Here is a 21,699-nt window from a genome sequence, read left to right on the forward strand (position 1 = left end):
GTATCTCATACCACCAACCCATTTGTTTTGTTTTATTTGGAAATATAGCTTATCTAAAAATAATCATCCAGCTTGTGGTGATCACCCACCATTTCCCTCTAGACGGGTTGTAACCTCCCTTTCCTCATCCCTCCCCACTCTCCCCATATTGCCATGCCTTCCTGAGCACTTACCACTTGTATAGCTCACATGACTTTAGGCCTCCTTGTCATATATTTCCTTGTCTGTCTCAGAACTTCTTAAAAGAAGGGGTTATGATTCATATTTATTCCTAAATAGTAGTAGCCATGCCTGCCTCTGACCTCTTCCTGCCACCCAACCCCTAGCTGAAGAACTGGGACTTTTCTTGTCCTACTGTAGTGATACAGATGCTCTTCAAATGCTGAAGATCTTATACGAAATCTTATACGAAATAAATGGGAAATTTTGGGTTCAGATAAAAAGCAGGTTTCTATACAACTTTTCAGAGCCTTTCATATGCTTTTCCCAAATTTATTCAAAACAGGTTTTTTTTTTTTGAGAGGCAAGAAACATTTCTTTAGTCAATGAAACCTTTTCAGAAGTGCAGATCTAAACCACAGTAGGAAAATAACTTTTTAAGCTAATGAATTTCTCTTCACGTATTAATTATAGTTTTAAAAAAATATAGAGTAACATCAGCAAAATGGTGTAGATAGCTCTGTATACCCATTCATCCAGAGGAACATTTTAAGAAGTACCAGAAACTTTGGGAACCAGGTTTGTCAGAACTGGAAAGCAAGAGTTTACCTCAACCAGTGAACACTGTATTAAGAAAAAAGCAACTTAAAAACAGTATGAAAGCCTTGTGGCATTTTACTTGCCCTTGCCAAATCCCTCTCCCAGCTTGGCTTGGGAGAGTCTTGAAGATAGGAGCTCACTTTCTCACTATAGGACTCTGGTCCCTAGTTCCAGTGAATGAGAGTATATATACTTAAGTCACAAATTACCTGTTTGTCTGAAACCTGTGGGCCATCATGAAGGGCTAACACAAGGTGCTCATCTCTGGTTTGCCTATCTTGTAACTTACTCAGGGAGGAAAAGCAGCAAGCACTGCTTGAAAACATGTTAAACAATTTTTAAAAAGTGAAACCTTCACCTGGGGTAACATGTTACAGTTGAGACATAAAATAGCTTGCTTAAAACCTAGGAGGAAAAGCCAAGGAGAGCATTTCTTTGGGATATTAAGACATTCAAAAGCATGTAGAAAGCGACATGCATGTCCAGCGCAGGAAATATCAGAAAAGATCTGAGAAGACCCCAAACTTTCACCACTGGCTGATCTATAGGCTTGGTGCAAACAGGAACTGAAGGCTGAGACAGAACTGTCAATAATCTGGCTGTTAAGCATGTCCAAGCACAGGGCAAGTCCATAAAGACTGGGACAGGTGTCTTTGTCTTTTAAGGTCCTGGTGTTCAAAAAGATCTCTGTCAAAATACTGACTGACCATAGCAAAGCATTCAGTTAAGAAATACAAACCCTGGGGAAGGGGGAGACCGTGATTTCCGGAATTATTCTGGAATATTCAGATGTCCAGTTTTCAATAATAAAAATCACAAAGCATACAAAGAAAATGGAAAGTATGGCCCCTTCAAAAGAAAAAATTAATAGAAACCATCCTCAAGCCAGACATTGCACTTCCTAGACAAAAACTTTAAACCAACTGCCTTAAATACACTCCAAAGGGTTAAAAAAAAAAAAAAAGAAAGAAAAGAAACCAGTAAGACAATGAATTAAGACGTTATTTAAAAGGAAACTACATGAAATTCTGGACCTGAAGAGTACAAAAATTAAAGTGCAGAAATACATTAGAGGTGTTCAACAGCTGATTTGAGTAGGCAGAAGAAAGAACTGGAGAACCTGATGATAGAAGAGCTGAAATCCAGTTTGAGAAGGAAAAAGAAAAGTGAACAGCCTGAAGGACTTGTGAGACCCTCAAGCTCACCAACATATGCATTATGGGAGTTCTAAGAAAGAGACTAATGAACAGAAACAGTATTTAAAGAAATAATGGCTAAAAACATTTCATATCTGAAATATATGAATCTACACATCCAAGAAATCTCGACAAATTCCAAACAGAATTAAGGGATCCACACTAAGACACATAGTCAAGTTGTAGAACAGTAGAGACAATGAATAATGAAAGCAGAAGAGAATCAACTCTTCATGTACAAGGGGAGCCTCAGGGAGATTACCTAATTTTTCATCAGAAACCATGGAAGTCAGAGGCACTGAGATGACCTATTTAAGGTTCTGAAAGAAAAAAACTGTAAATGAATTCTATACCCAGCAAAATTATCCTTCCAGAATGAAGGATAAATTAAGGTATTCCCTAATAACAGGAGTCCTTCAGGCTGAAATGAAAAAAAAAAAGACAATAGACAATAACTTAAAGCCAAATGAATAAAAAACATCATAAAGACAACTTCATTGAAAAAATTTGTAATTTTTTTTATATGAGTTCAAGCCAAATACATACAAAATAATTATAAATCCATGTTAATGAGCATACAATGTATAGAGATGTAAGCTGTGACAATAACGATATAAAGAGGGGCAGAGATATATAAAAGGAGTTTTTGGATACTACTTAAATGTAATTGGTATTATTCAAATTAGATTGTTATAAGATGTAATCTCAAAAATAATTACGAAGAATATACCTAGTACAGAACACAGGAATAAAAATGGAACAGTACAAGATTTAGATAAGTACAAAAAAAAGGAATTGAACTACATATACAGAAAACAGCTAAACAGGTTAAGTCCTTTATGAGTAATTAAATATAAATGGGTGAAATTCTCCAACTAAAAGGGAGATTGGGAGAACAGGTAAAAAACATCTATATGCTAACTCATTTTAGATACAGATATAAAAGGTCGAAAGTAAAAAATGGAGAGGGTGCCAAGGAAGATGTTCAAGTAGGACACCTCTAAGCCCGCACTGTCCCACATTTACCATTATATTATCATTCACTTCCAAGTCAATAAACCAGAGTGTGATTTGAAGATTGGCAGAACAAACTCCACAAGTAAAGGTAGGAAAGAAGCCCCTCAGAAAGGTTAGGAAGAGCAGAAAATGGTGGTTGGGAGCTTCCCACAGCAGGGAGCAAGCTGTGGTTAACAGGAGAAAGTGCCAAGGAGCCCACACAGGGAAAATGAATCCCCATAATGTCTGGCCTTGAAAACCAGAGAGGCTGAGTTCTGTGAGTTGGTACTACCAGTGTGACTTAGGGCCGTGAACTTTAAAAAATTCAGCCAACTCAGCCCTGGGCAAGCTGGGAGAGTGAGTAACAGCCAGGGGTCCCAGTCCAGTGAAAGAGAATGGCCTGACAAGAAGCAATGTAGACGTGATAGCCTGCACAATGGGAGTGAAGTCTTTTATACTGATTTCAGAGTGTGTTCTATCAGACAAAACAAATGTCAACAAAGCCTGTAATAAGAGACTAAAGGACACTATATAATACTAAAGGGGACAATCCAACAAAAAGATGTAACAATTGTAAATATATATAGGCACCCAACATGGGAGCACCCAAATACATAAAACAGTTAATAACAAAGGACCTAATCAAGAGTAATACAATAATAGTATGGGACTTTAACACCCCACTTACATCAATGGATAGATCATCCAAACAAAATGGAAACTGGCTTTGAATGAAACACTGGACCAGATGGAACTAACACATATATTCTGGCCATTTCTACCCTAAAAAAAAGCAGAGTACACATTCTTTTCAAGTGTACACAGAATAGTCTCCAGAACAGATCACCTGTTAGGCCACAAAACAAGCCTCAACAAATTGAAAAAAGATCAAAGTCATACGATGCATCTTTTCTAACCACAATGATATGAAATTAGAAATCAACCCCCCCCCCAAAAAAAAAAATCTGGAAAGAGCACAAATACATGGAGTTTAACTAACATGCTACTAAACAATAATGGGTTAATCAAGAAATCAAAGAGATCATGGGGTGCCTGGGTGGCTCAGTGGGTTAAAGCCTCTGCCTTCGGCTCAGGTCATGATCCCGGGGTCCTGGGATCGAGCCCCACATCGGGCTCTCTGCTTAGCGGGGAGCCGGCTTCCTTTTCTCTCTCTCTGCCTGCTTCTCTGCCTACTTGTGATCTCCATCTGTCAAGTAAATAAATTAAAAAATCTTAAAAAAAAAAAAAAGAAATCAAAGAGATCAAAAACTACAGGGACACAAAAATGAAAACACAATGGTCCAAAACCTTTGGGATGCAGCAAAACTGATTTTAAGATGGAAGTTTATAGCAATATAGGCCTAATAAGAAGAACCAGAAAAAGCTCAAATAACCTAACCTTACACCCAAAGGACCTAGAAAAAGAGCAAACACCCAAAACCAGCAGAAAGAATAACAAACATTTGAGCAGAAATAAGTGATACAGAAACAAACAACAACAAAACAAACAAAAGGTCAATAAAACCAGAAGCTGGTTCTTTGAAAAGATCAACAAAATGACAAACCTCTAGCCAGACTCATTGAGAGAGAGAAAGAGAGGACTCAAATGAACAAAATCACCAATGAAAGAGGAGAAATAACCAACACTACAGAAATACAAACAGTTCTAAGAGAATATTATAAAAAACTATATGCCAACAAATCAGACAACCTTGAAGAAATGGACAAATTCCTACAAACCTGTAACTTCTCCACCTGAAACAGGAAGAAAGAAAATTTGAACAGACCTATTATCAGTAATGAAATTGAATCAGTAATCAAAAAACTCCACAAACAAAAGGCCAGGTAGGACTAGACAGCTTCACAGGTAAATTCTACCAAACATTTAAAGAAAAGTTAATACCTATTCTACTCAAACTATTCCAGAAAACAGAAGAAGGAACACTTTCAAATTCATTCAGAGGCAAGTATCACCCTGATATGAAAAACAGATAAAGACACCACAAAAAAAGGAGAACTACAGGCCAATATCCCTGATGAACATGGGATGCAAAAATTCTCAATATATGCAAAACAAACAAAAACAAATACATTAAAAAAAAATACACCACGATCAAGTGGGATTTATTCCCAGGATGCAAGAATAGTTCAATGTTTGCAAATCAATCGATGTGATACATTACATCATTAAGAAGATAAAAACCGGGGCGCCTGGGTGGCTTAGTGGGTTAAGCCTCTGCCTTCAGTGCAGGTCATGATCTCAGGGTCCTGGAATCGAGCCCCGCATCAGGATCTCTGCTTAGCAGGGATCCTGCTTCCCCCCTCTCTCTGCCTGCCTCTCTGCCTACTTGTGATCTCTCTGTCAAACAAATAAAATCTTAAAAAAAAAAAAGATAAAAACCATAATGATCATCTCAATAAATGCAGAAAAATGCATTTGTCAAAGTACAACATCCATTGATGACAAAAGCCTTCAACTAAAGTAGGTTTAGAACATACCTCAATGTAATAAAGTCTGCATATGAAAAATCCACATCAAACATCATACTCAGCAGGGAAAAACTGAGGGTTTTCACCCCAAGGTCCAGAACAAGTCAAAGATCTCTACTCTCACCACTTTTACTCAACATAGTGCTTGAAGTCCTAGCCACAGCAATTAGAGAACAAAAAGAAAAGGCATCAAAATTGGTAAGGAAGAAGTAAAACTTTCACTATTTGTAGATGACATATATCGAAAACCCTAAAAATTTCCACACACAGAAATAGAACTGATAATACAATCAACATACAGAGGGGTGCCTGGGTGGCTCAGTCATTAAGCATCTGCCTTTGGCTCAGGTCATGATCCCAGCATCCTGGGATCGAGCCCCGCATCGAGTTCCCTGCTCACCAGGAAACCTGCTTCTCCCTCTTCCACTTCCCCTGCTTGTGTTCCCTCTCTAGTTGCCTGTCAAATAAATATATAAAATCTTAAAAAAAAAAAAAAGAAATGTTGCATTTCTGTAACAATGAAGCTGAAAGAAATTAAGAAAACAAGCCCATTTACAGTTACACCAAAAATAGTAAGATACCTAGGAGTAAACCTAACCAAAGAGGTGAAATACCTGAACTCTGAAAACTATAAACCATTGATGAAAGAAACTAAATGACACAAAGAAATGGAAAGATATTCAATGCTCACAGATTGGAAGAACAAATATTGTTAAAATATCTATACTACCAGAAGCAACCTACAGCTTTAATGCAATCCCTATCAAAATACCAACAGCATTTTTCACAGACCTAGAACTAGGGAAAAAAATACTAAAATTATATGGAACAAAAGACCCCAAATAGCCAAAGCAGTTTTGAAAAAGAAAAGCAGAGCTGGAGGTATCACAATTCCGACTTCAAGTTATATATTACAAAGCTGCAGTAATCCAAACAGGATGGTACTGACATAAAAACACACACAGAGATCAATGGAACTGAACAGAAAACCCAGAAATAAACTCATAATTACATGGTCAATTAATCTTTAACAAAGCAGGAAAGAATATCAAATGGGAAAAAGTCTCTTCAACAAATGGTGTTGGGGAAACTGGATAGCTAAATGCAAAACAATGAAACCGGACCACTCTCTTTCATCATACACAAAAATAAACTCAAAATGGATTAAAGTAGTAACATGAAACCATAAAAATCCTAGAAGAGAGAACAGAGAGTAATATCTCTGACATTGGACATAGCAACATTTTTTTAGATAAATGTCCTAAGGCAAGGGAAATAAAAGTAAAAAAAAATAAACTATTGGAATTACGTAAAAATAAAAACCTCCTGTACATAAACAAAGTGTCTGCTTTATGAAGGAAACAACAAAAAAGGCAACCTACTGAATGGGAGAAGATATTTGCAAATAACAAATCAGATAAAAGTATCCAAAATACTTGAAGACCTTATACAACTCAACACCTACAAAACAAATAATCCAAATAAAAAATGGGAAGATGTGAACAGAAATTTCTCCACAGAAGATATCCAGATGATGGTTAACAGACACCTGAAAAGATGCTCAATATCACTCATCATCAGGGAAATGCAATCAAAACTACGAATTATCACTCACACCTGTCAGAATGTCTAAAATCAAAAACACAAAAAACAAGTGTTGGTGAGGATGTAGAGAAAAAGAAACCCTCGTGCACGGTTGGTGGGAACGCAAACTGGTGCATCTACTCCATAAAACAGTATGGAGGTTCCTCAGAAAGTTAAATAAAAATAGGACTACCACATGATCCAGTAATTGCACCACTGGGTATTTATCCAAAAAATACAAAAACACTAATTCAAAAAGATAACATGCCTCCATGATTATAGCAGCATTATTTATAATATCAAATAATGGAAGCAGCCCAAGTGGCATATCTTTATCCATTCATCTTATTGATGAACATGTACACACACACACAAAAAGGAATATTATTCAGCCATAAAAAGGAATAAAATCTTGCCATTTGCAATGATATGGACAGAGCCTAAAGGGTATAATGCTAAGCAAAATAAGTCAGTGAGAGGAAGACAAATACCATATGATTTCATTCACATGTGGAATTTATGAAACAAAAAAATGAAAGGAAAAAAAAGAGACAAGCCAAGAAATAGACTCTTAGCTATAGAGAACTGATGGTTACCAGGATGGGTAAAACAGGTGATGGAGACTAAGGAGTACACTTATGATGAGCACTGGGTGATGGATGGAATTGTTGGGTCACTATACTGTACACCTGAAATGAATACAACACTGTATATTAAATATAGTGGAATAAAAGCAAAAAACTCAGTGGTTAAAACAATACAAATGTTAAAAAAAAGGCAAAAAGATAAACCATATGAATAGTATTCAAATGTAATACACTATGGGGTGTCTATATTCTTATCAGACCGAAATAGATTTTAAGATGGGATGCCTGGCTGGCTCAGTTGGTAGAGCATGTGACTCTTGATCTTGGGGTTGTGAGAGCTCAACCCCCAAGCTGGGAATAGAGCTTACATTAAAAACAAAACAAAACAAAAAACAACAACAACAAAAAAACGATAAAAAAACCAACTGATTAAAAGGATGAAAAATGAGTAAGTACATAATATATGGTGTCATGAAAACCAGACAGCCATAGGCAAAAGAATCAAACTGGACCACTATCTTACACCATACCCAAAAATTAACTCAAAATGGATTAAAGATTTGAACATAAGACCAGAAGCCATAAAATGTTTAGAAGATGAACATAGGTCGTAAGCCACTTGGCGTAAGTCTTGGCGAGGATTTTTTTTTTTTTATCTGACACCAAAAGTAAAAGGAACAAATGGAAAAATAAATAAAACAAGTAATGAGGGACTTTAAAAAAAAAAACCTTGCTATTGATTTCACTCAGCACACTTAGTATCTGAGCTAGATTACTCCTCTTGCATCTTCCATACATAGCACACTTGTTAAGTGATCAAACTTAGTTTTTCCTATGGAGAGAGGAAGAAAAAAAAAAAAAGAATTTCTCAGCCTCAGGTCCTACAGAAAGAGAAAGAAATTGTAGTTTAATCAGACACTGAAAATCAAGATGGTAAGATGGGAAACTAAAAGTCTGGGAGGAAAAAAAAAACAAAAACCTGTGGGATTACAAAGTTAAGTGCAAAATGGAATCCAGAGTTAATCCTCCATGGCAACAACTTTCCTAATTATCTGAAAAAAGAAAGTGTGTCACAAAAATACAGGGAAAAGAGCAAGGGGAGAGTTGTGTGGATTTATTTGAATATATAAGCATAAGCAGGGAAGCAAAAAAAAAAATCACAAGACAAGGATACCTGCTTTGAAGTGCTTTTATTCCCACTGGGAATAAAATTTATCCCCTGGAAGTTCTAGCAAGAGCAAATAGGTAAGAAAAAGAAAGTTAAGGTACCCAGACTGAAAAGGAAGATGTGAAATTATTTTTGTTCATATGGTCTTACATGTAGAAAACTGTTATATTTACACTCTGTCAGAACTGATAAATTCAGCAAAGTTGCAGGATAAAAAATCATGCAAAAACTGGTAGAAAGAAAAACCAGTTGCATATCTATATACTATCAAGGAATGATCCAAAAACAATTCTATTAAAAATAGAATTGTTTTTGGATCATTCCTTAAACAGAATAAAATACATAGGAATAAATTTAACCAAGGAAGCATAAAATTTGTACACTGAAAACTAGAAAACAGTGCTGAAAGAAATTAAAGACACCACTAGATAATTGCTTAGGAATATGTAAATATATCAGATGACCACCTCGCACATCTTAAACTTACACAATATGACAATTATGTCTCATAAAGCTGGGAGGGAAAAGACGACACCAATAAATTGAAAGACATCTCATATTGATGACTAGAAGTCTTAACATTGTTAAGATAGTACTACTCAAACCAATATATGTAGTTTCAGTGTAATCTCTTTCAAAACTCAGATGGGTTTTAGTTTTTACAGATGGAAAGACCTAACTCAAGATTCATGTGGAATTTAAAGGAACCCTGATTTAAAAAAAAAAAAAAAATTAAAGAACAACAGAGTTAAGACTTGGGATTCTTTATTTTAATGCTTACTACAAAGCTACAAGAATAAAAACAGTGCACCACTGTCATAAGGATAGCTATATAGTCTAATAGAAAATATTGGAAGCTTAGAAGAACCCTCATATCTATGATCAACTGTTTTCTGAACGGGGTGTCAAGACCACTCAATGGGGAAAGAACAATCTCTTCAACAAATGGTGCTAGGAAATCGAAATATCCATATTCAAAATAGTGAACTTCAAACCTTACTTTACTCAAAATAGTTCAAACCTAAATTTAAGAGTTAAACTAGAAAATTCCTAGAAGAAAACATAAGAGCAAATCTTATGACTGAATTCAGCAATTTTTCCTAAATATAGCACCAAAAGCACAGCCAAAGGAGTAAAAAATAGGTAAGTCCTTCTGTTTGCATCAAAGGACACTAGCCAGAGAGTGAAAAGACAACCCACAGAATGGGAGAAAATATATGCAAATGGCATGTCTTAACTATTAATGGTTTAATATCTAAAACACATAAAGAACCCATAGCCACAAAAAGACAACCCAGTTAAAAAATGTGCAAAGACTTAAGTAGACATTTTTCCGAAGAAGATATTCAAGAAGCCAATATGCACACAAAAATATACTCAACATCATTAGGAAGAAGCAATCAAACAACGAGAGGACATTTTACACCTATGAATATGGCTACACTTTGAGAAAATGGAAAAGAGCATGTGTTGGTGATTTAAAAAACTGAACCAACATGGTGGGAATGTATAATGGTACTGCCACTGTGGAAAACACTATGGGGGCACCTCAATCAGGTGAATATATAATTACCACTGACTCAGATATCCACTCTCAGGTTATATTTTCCAAAGGATTGAGAACAGGGACTTAGATACTTGTACGTAAGTGTTCATAGCAGCATTATTCACAATAGTCAAAGGTGGAAACAACTCAAGTATCCATCATCAAGTGAACGGATTAACAAAATGCATTATGCAGTGGATGACTCAGCCATACCATAGTATGAAGTCTGGTAACATGTCACAATACGGATGCATCTTGATGCATTATGCTGAGTAAAATAAGTTACACACAAAAGCATAGATATTAAGATTCCATTTATAAGAAATATCTAAAATATACAAATTCATAGATAGAAATTGACTGGAGGCTACCAAGTGCTAGAGGTAAGGGAGAAGAGGGTTATTTCTTAAAGGGTACAGAGTTTCTGTTTGGGGTGATGAAATCTTTTGGAAAGAGATAATGTTGCTAATTACAGAGATCTGTGAATGCCACTCAATTATACAATTAAACATAAATCTATGTTGATTTTATTAAATTACTTTTTGTATATTTGAGATGATCACATGGATTTTTGCCTTCTTCTGCTAAATATGTTAGCTAATATCTAAATATTCTGATACTAAATGAGACTTTCATTTCTTAATCTTTTTGTAATGACACCCCATGTTTTATACATGCTAGATTTGAATTTACCAATAATTTACCTAGGATTTTTGCCAGTATGTTTATAAGTAATACTGGCCTGTAATTTCCTTTTCTTTTACTACTCTTGTCTCTTTTGGTATCAAGTGTACAAGCCTTATAAAATCCACTAAGTAGTCTTTGTTTTCTATCCTCTAGGCAATTTTGCATAAAATAAAGGTTGTTTTCTAAGCTTGTATAAACTCACCTTTAAATTGTGCCTGCTGCCTTTTGGGCACCTGGATATAATGCAAAAATTTTTAGTAATTCAGTTATTTTAATACTATTTATCCAGATTTTCAGAGTCAATTTTGGTAATTTTTCTAGAATACGGTCTATTTCATCTGTTTTAAATTAAAATATTGGGGCACCTGGTTGGCTCAGTGGGTTAAAGCCTCTGTCTTCGGCTCAGGTCATGATCCCAGGGTTCTGGGATAAAGCCCCACATCGGGCTCTCTGCTTAGCAGGAAGCCTGCTTCCTCCTCTCTCTCTCTCTCTCTGCCTGCCTCTCTGCCTACTTGTGATCTCTGTCTGTCAAATAAATAAATAAAATCTTTAAAAAAAATTAAAATACTAACAATAATTCACTTAAGATTTTTTAAATCTCTGCCATATTTGTACTTATATTTTCATTTTCACTCTCAATATGTTCACTTGTACTTTTTCTTCATCAGTCTTACCAGAAGTTTATTTTACTAATTTTTTTCAAATTCAGCTTCCATTTTGTTGCTCATTCTATTTCTTAACTTGTATTAGTACAAGCTGTATTAGTACGCTTGTATTAGTCTCTTTTGTGTACTGTCTTATTTTTCTAGTTTTTTGAGTTACATGTTTAACTTATTGTTCTTTTTGTTTTCCAGTAAGTGCTTTTAAAGCGACATATTTTCCTTCTGTGTAATTATTCCGCTGCATTCTACAAGCATCTTACTCTATGTACATACTAACAAGTTAGCTTGCCACATTTTCATGGATGCCAGTAAAGGATTTGAGACTATATATATATATATATATATATATATATGTTATATATATATATAACATATATATATATATATAAAATTTTGGGGGGGGCAGTGCAAGTCCCAATTCCCACAGTGGTGTCAAGAGGGCGATGATACCTCCATATACAGAGGTTTATTAGAGGAGAGGGATACTTAACTTAAGGAATCCAAATCTTTTATAATGGTTAGTTTTCTTCCAGAGGGACATAATATCTCTTATAAGGCTATTTACTATCAAAAAGCTTTGAGAAGATAGTCCAAAATAAAGGGTAGTCATTTCCTCACTCACAGTATATGCAGAAACATGAGAGAACCAGAAAAGTGTTGTCTTCTAACAATGTTGGGGGAAACTGACATCTGAACAATATTGAGTCTTCTAACCTAGAAGCATGGTATACTTTTCCTTCTATATAAGTCTCTAATTTTAGTCATGCTTATAGTCTTCAATGTAAAAGTCTTGCATATCTTTCATTATATTTCTTCTGAGGAATTTTACTTTTCTCTTGCTGCTACTACAAATGTCATTTAAAAATTTCATTTTAAACTTGTTTATTGTTAATATTTAGAAATACAACTGATTTTTATATAGTTATTATGACCTTACTAGTTTGTTATAGTTTATAATTTCTTTTAGATTTTTTGTGTACACAGTCATGCCATCTGTGAATAAAGACAATTTTACTTCTTACTTTCAAAATATTTTTCTTCCCTCATTAAACTGATTAGAATCTCTAGTATAATATTGTGTACATATAGTTAGAAAGAGAACATAACTGATCTATTCCTGCCCTTGGGGGAAAGTAGTCTTTAATAAGTGCCCTTTATCATATCTAGTTTACTGAGAATTTTTATCAAAAAAGGCTGAATTTTATCAAAAGCTTTTTTGGACCTACTGATAATACCTCAGCTAATGCATTGATTTGCAAACATTAAACTATTCTTGCACCCTTGGGATAAACCCACATGGTCATACTACCCTTTAAATATATCTATATGTAATACACACATAGATATTATTAACATATATATTAATAATTATATAATTAACACTATATAATAAAAATATTGTAATAACAGACCAAAAGAGCATTACATATTGATAAAGGGGTCAATCCAACAAAAGGATATACATTCATAAATATTTATGCACTCAACACAGGAGTACCTAAATATATAAAGCAAATATTAACAGATCTCAAGGAGAAATAGGCAGCAATACAATAGTAGAAGGGGATCTTAACACCCAACTTACACCAACAGATAGATTATCCAGACAAAAAACAATAAGGAACACATCAGTGTTCAACAACACATTACACCAGATGGACTTAACAGATATATACTAGAAACTTTCCACCCCAAATCAAAAGAATACACGTTCTTCTCAGTGCACATGGAACTTGTCCAGAATAGATCATATGTCAGGCCACAAGATAAGGCTTACTAAATTTCAGATGATTAAAATCATAAGCTTCTTTTCCAGTGATAATTATATGAAACTAGAAATCAACTGAAAGAAAAAAAAACTAGAAAATTCACAAATATGTGGAGATTAAACAACATGCTATGAACAGTGTGTCAAAGAAGAAATCAAAAGACAAATAAAAAAATACCCGAGACAAATGAAAACAGAGATAAAACACACCAGACTTATGGTACGTAGCAAAAGTAGTTCTAAGAGGGAGATCCATGGCAATAAATGCCTACATCAAGTAACAAGAACAATCTCAAAACAACCCAACATTATACCTTTATACCTTAAGAAATTAGAAAAAAAAGAATAAAGTCCAAAGTTAGTAGAAGGAAGGAAATAACAAAGATGAATAGAAAACAATGAAATAGAGACTAAAAAGACAATAGAATAAAGTCAACAAAACTAAGAGCTGGTTCTTTCAAAAGACAAAACTGATAAACCTTTTTTTTTTAATTTTTTTTAGAAACATATAATAAATTTTTATCCCCACGGGTATAGGTCTGTGAATAGCTAGGTAAACTGATAAACCTTTAACTAGACTCACCAAGCAGAAAGACTCAAATAAATTAAAGTCCAAAATAAAAAGAAAAAATACAACCTATACCACAGAAATACAAAGGATCATAAGAGACTACCATGAACAACTAACTATTCACCAACAAATTTTACAACCTAGAATGGATAAATACCGAGAAACAACTTTCCAAGACTGAAACATGGAGAACTAGAATCAGGAAATCTAAACAAATTGAATACTAGAGTAAGGACAATGAATTAGTAACCAAAAACCTCCCAACAACAAAAAATGTCCAGGGCCAGATGGCTTCCCTGGTGAATTCTACCAAATATTCAAAGAAGAATTAATAATCCTTTCCAAAGGTTTATCCTTTGGAAACTATCTTTTCCAAACTCTTCCCAAAAAAATAGAAGAGGAGGGAACACTTCCAAACTTACTTTACAAGGCCATCATTACACTGATATAAAAAACAGACAAGACACCACAAAAAATTACAGGCCAATATTCCTGATGAACACAGATGCAAAAATCCCAATAAAATATTAGCAAACTGGAGCACCTGGCTGGCTCTGCCTGCAGCTCAGGTCATGATCCCAGGGTCCTGGGATGGAGCCCAGATTCCATCGGGCTCCCTGCTCAGAGGGAAGACTGCTTTTCCCCACTCTCCCTCTTGCCACTACCCCTGCTTGTGCTTGCAACTTCTCTCTCAAATAAATAAAATCTTATAAAAAATATTAGCAAACCAAATTCAACAGTACAGTAAAAGGATCATACACCGTGACCAAATGGGATTTATCCTAAGGGAACAAGGGTGGTTCAACCTCTGCAAATCAACGTGATACACGTTAACAAAAGGAAGCTTAAAAATCAGATGATCAATAGATGCAGAAAAAGCACGTGATAGAATTCAACATGTTTATGATAAAAACTCTCAACCAAGTGTGTATAGGAAGGATGTACCTCAACACAATAAAAGCCATATATGACAAGCCAATAGCTAAAATAAAATTAGAAAACACTGAAAATATAAAGTATGAAACTGGAGTAGTCTGTACAGTTGACCCTTGTACAACACAGAGGTTCAGAGTGCTGACCTCCCAAGGAGTCAAAAATCTGCCTGTAACTTTTGACTCTCCAAAAACTTAACTTACTTTTGACTAGAAGTCTTATGATAATGTAAACACTCGATTAATACGTATTTGGCATGTTATATGTATTATACACTATATTCTTAGAATAAAGTCAGTCAGAGAATAGAAAATGTCAAGATCATCACTGAGAAAAATACACTTACAGTACTGTATGGTATTTATCAATACTGTGAACTTATGTCATCTGCTTACAAGATGGATCATCTGTCAGTACCTACATCAGTATTATTTTATATGCTACAAAACACTGTAGATCTTACATGTATTACTAAATTTAGATATAAAAAATGAAAAGATGCGAAAAAGAAATTCATATTTACAAGCAATTCATGCACTGATAATGAAGCAGCAATAGGACTCCGTAATGGAGCCTAGTACAATTGATACAAATGCTTCACAATACCCTAGCCTATGCACTAATGAATTACTGTAAGATTTTCATGACATACAGTAATATGTATCATATTCATAGTATGGGAATGTTACATAAAAACCTGTGATAATGGGCAGGCACACAATTTCTCAAATTACATACTATACGGTAATGTAAGTCTTTGAAAGCAGTTCTAGAACAGTAAAAAAAAACTAATATAGTAATTTTATATTAAATATTACTCACCTTATGCCTATGTAAGGATAGGCTGTCCACTTCCATGCAAGTCTTACATGTGATGTCCTACATAATGCATACTTGATGACAACTAAAGAATGCCTCATATCATTCTTGCCACACAGTTACTATATTCTCAAATACAGGCACACATACAACAACTAAGCTTATTAACTGTGTGGCATGATTACTTATGATTGACTAAGTGGATCCTCATTCTCATCTTCACATTGAGTCATCTAAAGAGTTGGGAAAGGAGTTGCTCTTGCTGTCTCAGGAGTGGCGGGGTGGAAGGGGAGGCAGAGGCAGGCAGGCACACTCAGAATAACTTTACGGGTATACATCATAATGTCTAACTTGTTATTTCACTTCTCTTAATGTTTCTATTTGGTAGCAATCCTTCCCCCATTTGCTCTAGTTCCAGTGCCTGTATCATCGAAGAGTCCAGATTATAAAATAAGTCAAAATTAGTCTTGAATAATCAGAACTCTTCTCCCAAATTGTCTAATGTCAGTTTGTTTCCGGGCATTGCTTCATTGCACCTTTTCCCTTAACGTTTGGCACTGTTAACTCCTATCAGGTCTTCAATCATTTCTCTGATACAGGGTCTATTAGCTCTTGAGTTTCTCCAACGTCTGTATCTTGACACCCTCCACCCCCTACCATGTTTGCCATATTCACAATCTATTTCCTTGATTGGCTATCATAAATCCCATTAAGTCATGTACATCTGAACAGTTTACTCCAGCAAGAATTCATTATTTCAGGCTTGATGGTTTTCACAGCTTTTTCGGTATCGAAAAATGATGTAATCCTTCGAGATTTCCATGGTGTTCAATCAGGGTACTCTCCCATAGCATTGACATTCCTTTCCATGCAGTGGAATGAGCCATAAATATCTCTACAGCTCACTGATCTAGAGGCTCAATTGATGTGTTTGGGGCCAAGTAGACACTTCAGTGCCTTCCGTGTTAAACTCAGAGTTCTGAGAAGCCTGGACGTGGCCCAGTATCGAAAGAACTTGAAAACACAGTCCCTTGAGGACAAGGTACTTCCTGACTTCAGGGGCAAAGCATGAATGTAATCAGCGCAGAAAAAGCGTTCTCATTTGTCCAGACCTTGTACAACCAAAAGACCCACAGTTGGTATTTATCTTTTCCCTTCAATGCCTGCATGTCAGGAGCTTTAAAGATAAGGGCAGTCCTGATCAGAAATCAAACCGCATTTGCACGTAACAGTAGAATTAGCCTATCTAACCCTTCCTGCCTTAAATCCTAGTATTTGCTTCTCTTCCTAATAAATGTGACTTTTCCCCCTAAATAATGCCATTGGTCTATACTAAAAACCTGCTCAGATATTCTTTTTCCACAATGATTTTAATGGCTCGTGGAATTCCTCTATGGCCTCTTGGTCAGTAGAAACTGCTTCTTTTGTGATCTTGACAATTTTAAAGCCAAACCTTTCTATCCAACCATCCTTTACAGGCACTAAAGTCTCCAGCTTTAAATCCTTTGCCTTCCTTTTGCTTTAAGCTGTTGCCAAATGAAATAAGTCTATGGGTATGCCTTTCTTATAGCAATCCTGCACCCACATAAATGCTTATTTTCAATACACTAAAAAGGTATTTCACAAAAAATGTTTTGCATCTGCTGGTGTAGCACAACCATGACTTCAGGAATTTCATTTTCTTTTCTTCTTTTAACAACAGTCCCTAAGCTTGATTCATTTATCTTGAAATGGTGGGCACCTGCAGCAGATCTCAATCTACAGTGCTATCAAGGAATTCAACAACTTCTTGTAATCATAACTGTGCTTCTTGGGAGCACCTCCAGCATCTTTAGTGGCACTTCGTATGGGTCCCCTGGTGTTCTGTTTATGATATTGCACTAAACACAAAAATAAGTGACAACTCCGAGAGCACTTCGTACAATATGCGATTTACTTAAGACATGAACTGCTCATGCAGAGATGACTAGTGTTACGTGATGTTTTGAGTTCACCTCAACAACAACAGGAGGTGGTTATGAAATTACTTAAGTAGCACAATATATACAATTAATTTCATGCAGTTATTTCACACTGCCTCTTTGTTTTCTTGACTGGGAATAGCAGCATGTACAGTCTGTGTTTATGTGCCTCAGTTTCATTAAATATTAACTTTTCATAATAGATTTGTGTATATCTTATGGTAATAAATGAAAAAATAGACTAGTACCTACTTACGTCTTATGCATTTGACATATCTCTAATTTTTTTTTTGGTATTTCTACTCTACAGGGTTTACCTGAGTTTTTAAAATCGTTGCAAATCTTCAAAAAAATTTTCCTATTGAATAAACCCATTTATAAATGGGTGTGTGCAGTGCAAAGGCTGTTGTTGTTCAAGGACCAACTGTATACATTTTTTTCAGAGTAGATGAAAACATTCCCCAACTTGTTTTAGCTTATTGTAACTTTGATATCGTAACCTGATATTGTAAGAACACTTCAAAATTTTAGACCAATACACTTCCATTAACAAAGATGCAAAAATCTCCAAAATATTCTGTATTACTTATGTGTAATTTAAACCTTCTTTTTCTAATACATGCATTGAAAACTATATATTCCTCTCTAATCCCTGTTGTGACTGAATCCTGTTTTTTCAATCCTATTTTTTGAAGTGTTATATTTTTATTACTCAGTTTCAAATATTCATCTTCCATCCTGATTTCCTCTTTGATCAATGGGTTACTTAGAAGTATGCTGCCCATTTTCTCAGCACTTGGGAATTTTGCAATTGTCTTTTTACTGATTTTTCGTTAAATCGCACTATCATCACATCAAGAACATACTCTATACAATTTCAGTCTATGTAATCCTTTGAAATGCATGCAGTGTCTGGTCTTCCTGGGTGAACCATCTACATGCCCTTGAAAGAAATGTGTTATTTACAGTGTTGGTTTTGGTGTTCTAATAAATGTTGATTTGGCTGATAGGTTCAATTGTTCTGTGCTTATACTGGTTTTAGAGTAACTACAGAAAGAGGCAGAATCACCAACTGTAATTGTGAATTTCTTTTCCCCTTTAATTCTGTCAAATTTTGCTTCATTTTGAAGCTCTGCTATTAGGTGTGTACCCAATAGGATTATTGGATCTTCCGACTGAGTTGACCGACCCTGTCATGCCTGCTAAAACTTTTTCTCTCAAGACAAATACCTTACGACTTCATGCATATGTGGAATCTTAAAAAAGGAAGAAGAAGAAAAAGAAGAAGAAGAAGAAGAACAACAACAACAACAACAAGAACAAGAAGAAACAAAAAGGAGAACCAGACCTATAAATATAGAGGATAACCTGATGATCATCAGAAGAGAGGGAGGTGGGGGATGGGCGAAATGGGTGAAGGGGAGGGGGAGATAGAGGCTTCCAAGTAGCAGGATGATTAAGTCACCAGGAATAAAAGGTACAACATAGGGAATGTAGTCAACGATCATGTAACAGCACTGTAAGGTGACAGATGTAGCTACACTTGCAGTGAGCATATATAATGTATAGAGTTGTTCAATCATGTTGTACACCTAAAACTGATGTAACAGCGTCAACTCTAAGCAAATAAAAAAATTTTCTAAAAAAAAAAAAAAAAAATTTTCCCCCTTAAAAACCAACCAACCAAAAAATACTTTCTGGTATTACGCTTTCTCTTAAAAACTTAAAATTGGTGGGGCACCTGGGTGGCTCAGTGGGTAAACCGCTGCCTTTGGCTCAGGTCATGATCTCAGGGTCCTGGGATCGAGTCCCACATCGGGCTCTTGGCTCAGCGGGGAGCATGCTTCCCTCTCCCTCTCTCTCTGCCTGCCTCTCTGCCTACTTGTGATCTCTGTCAAATAAATAAATAAAACCTTTAAAAACAAATCAAAAAACTTAAAATTGGTATCAATATAGCCATACTTACTTTCATATGAGTAGTGTTTACATGAACCTACAGTCAAACCGTACCTTTCATAAGCAGCATATAGTCGAGTCTTTTATTACAGTCAGACCATCTTTATCTTGCATTCAGAGTGTTCAGGAAAGTCCCATTTGTTCCTTCTTTCCTGCTTTTCTACTCAGTTTTTAAAAAACAAGGAGGTCATTTTCTCATTCAACTTCAAAGGCTTTCCCTATTTGGGAGTTGATTTTTATTTTGGTAAAATATACATAATAAAAAATTGAGCATTTTAACCACTTGTAAGGATACAGTTCAGTGGTAGTAAGTACATTTACAATGTTGTGCAACCATCACCACCACCCACCTCCAGACCTTCATCAACCCAGACAGATACACATACTCTGTACCCATCAAGTAGGAACTCCCATTACCCCTTCCTCCTAGCCTGGCAACACCAGTCTACTTTGTCTCTATGAAATTTGACTATTCTAGGAATATGATTATATTTCTCCTGTAGGTGGAATCATGTATTTGTCCTTTTGGGTCTGGCTTATTCATCCATTTTGTAGCATGTGCCAGAATTTCCTTCATTTTTAAGATCGAAAAATGCTCCATTGTATGTATAAGCCACATCTTGTTTATCCTTTCATCTGTGATGGACTCTTGGGTTGTTTGCACTTTCTGGCTCTTGTGAATAATGCTGCCATGAACTTGTGTGTACAGGTATCTGAATCCTTGCTTTCAATCCTTTGAGTGAACCTAGGAGTGGAATTGCTGGATCATAACTGTTTAACTTTTTAAGAAAAACTTGCCTTCTGAAAGTATTGTTTAATGCTATTACTGTTTAAATGTATCCAGGAGTTTGTAATTTCCCTTGTCCTCCATTTTTTTCTTGCCTGCTATGGGTTAATTTTCATTCCTAAGGATATCCTTTCAAGTTCCTTCAGTGAGGGACCGAAAATAAATTCTGGTTTTTGTCCGAAAGTTTCCATGAAGTACAGGGCAAGAATTTGGCTGGGTCTGTGTTGCTGTTTTGGGCTCTGGTCTTCAGCACAGAGAGAACAGCGTCTACTTTCTTCTGACCTCCACTGTTGCCGTGGAGAAGTCACCTGGTTAGTCACTTCTTTGAGGATCAGGTTTTCCCCACTCCGGCTGCTTTTAAGAACCTACTTAAAGTATTCTTTTAATTTGTTATTATATGTGTATTTTTAAAATTTACCTTGCTTCACACAGGTGGGCTTCTCCAATCTGATGACTTTGTGAGTACTGGGAAACTATCTCTCAAGACCATACCCCTCCCCCGCCCCGACCATCCTCTCAGCTTTCAGTCCCTGATCACCAGATCTGTTATTTTTTTGGTGTCCTGCTTATCAGTTAACATCTCTTTATAGAATTCTATTGTCCAATGCTGTATTCTGTATTTTTACCAATCTCCCAGTTCATAAAAGAACTTTTTTTGGTTGTTTAACTCAGTTGCTAAGTTTCTAACTTTAACCGTCATGTCTCATTTCTATAAATTCCATTCATCTTCTTCCCATATCTGGTCATTTCTGGAAATCACATTTTTCCATCATATTCCTATACCCTCGATTCTTTTAAGAAGAGCAAACATTTCAGAATATAAAATAACACTGGATCATTTCAGTCTGTAAACCTCTGCAGGTTTAATATGGCAATCTGAAGGCCCTTGCTGACTCGTGCAGGGTGGCTTTCAGTTTTCGTTATTTGTTGTTATAATGTATTTGATTGTGAATAACAGTCCTGGAACTGTCATTCCCTTGAGGCCTGGCTTGAAGCTGGTTTCCTTTACAAATGACCCACGTTTTCCTATTCCAGCTGAGGGAAACTTCTAAGTAGCGGTCCCAATTTGAGAGCCAAACCTGCAAAAGAACTTCTGATAAATTCCCAGGGAAGATATTTCCCACTGATATGGGCAGATACGTCTACCTATCTTTTCCAAGAAATTTATGTTTCTCAAAGTTCATCCATTACAGGTTTTAACTTGAAGAGGGGGCTGGCATTAGGCAGGG

At 35.6% G+C, this 21,699-nt stretch overlaps 1 long non-coding RNA gene across 1 annotated transcript; it reads right to left on the bottom strand.

Annotated features, from left to right (window-relative positions):
- Positions 1 to 589: 589 nt before the first annotated feature.
- Positions 590 to 20,969, bottom strand: LOC116881095. Its single transcript, XR_004385347.1, has 3 exons — positions 20,464 to 20,969; positions 6,946 to 6,953; positions 590 to 601 (listed from the first exon to the last, which is right to left on the bottom strand). It is a non-coding gene; the product is annotated as an uncharacterized LOC116881095 (long non-coding RNA).
- Positions 20,970 to 21,699: the final 730 nt, after the last annotated feature.

This window comes from Lontra canadensis, unplaced genomic scaffold (genome assembly GCF_010015895.1).
Source record: "Lontra canadensis isolate GAN:19392208 unplaced genomic scaffold, GSC_riverotter_1.0 scaffold71, whole genome shotgun sequence".
Classification (NCBI taxonomy): Eukaryota; Metazoa; Chordata; class Mammalia; order Carnivora; family Mustelidae; genus Lontra; species Lontra canadensis.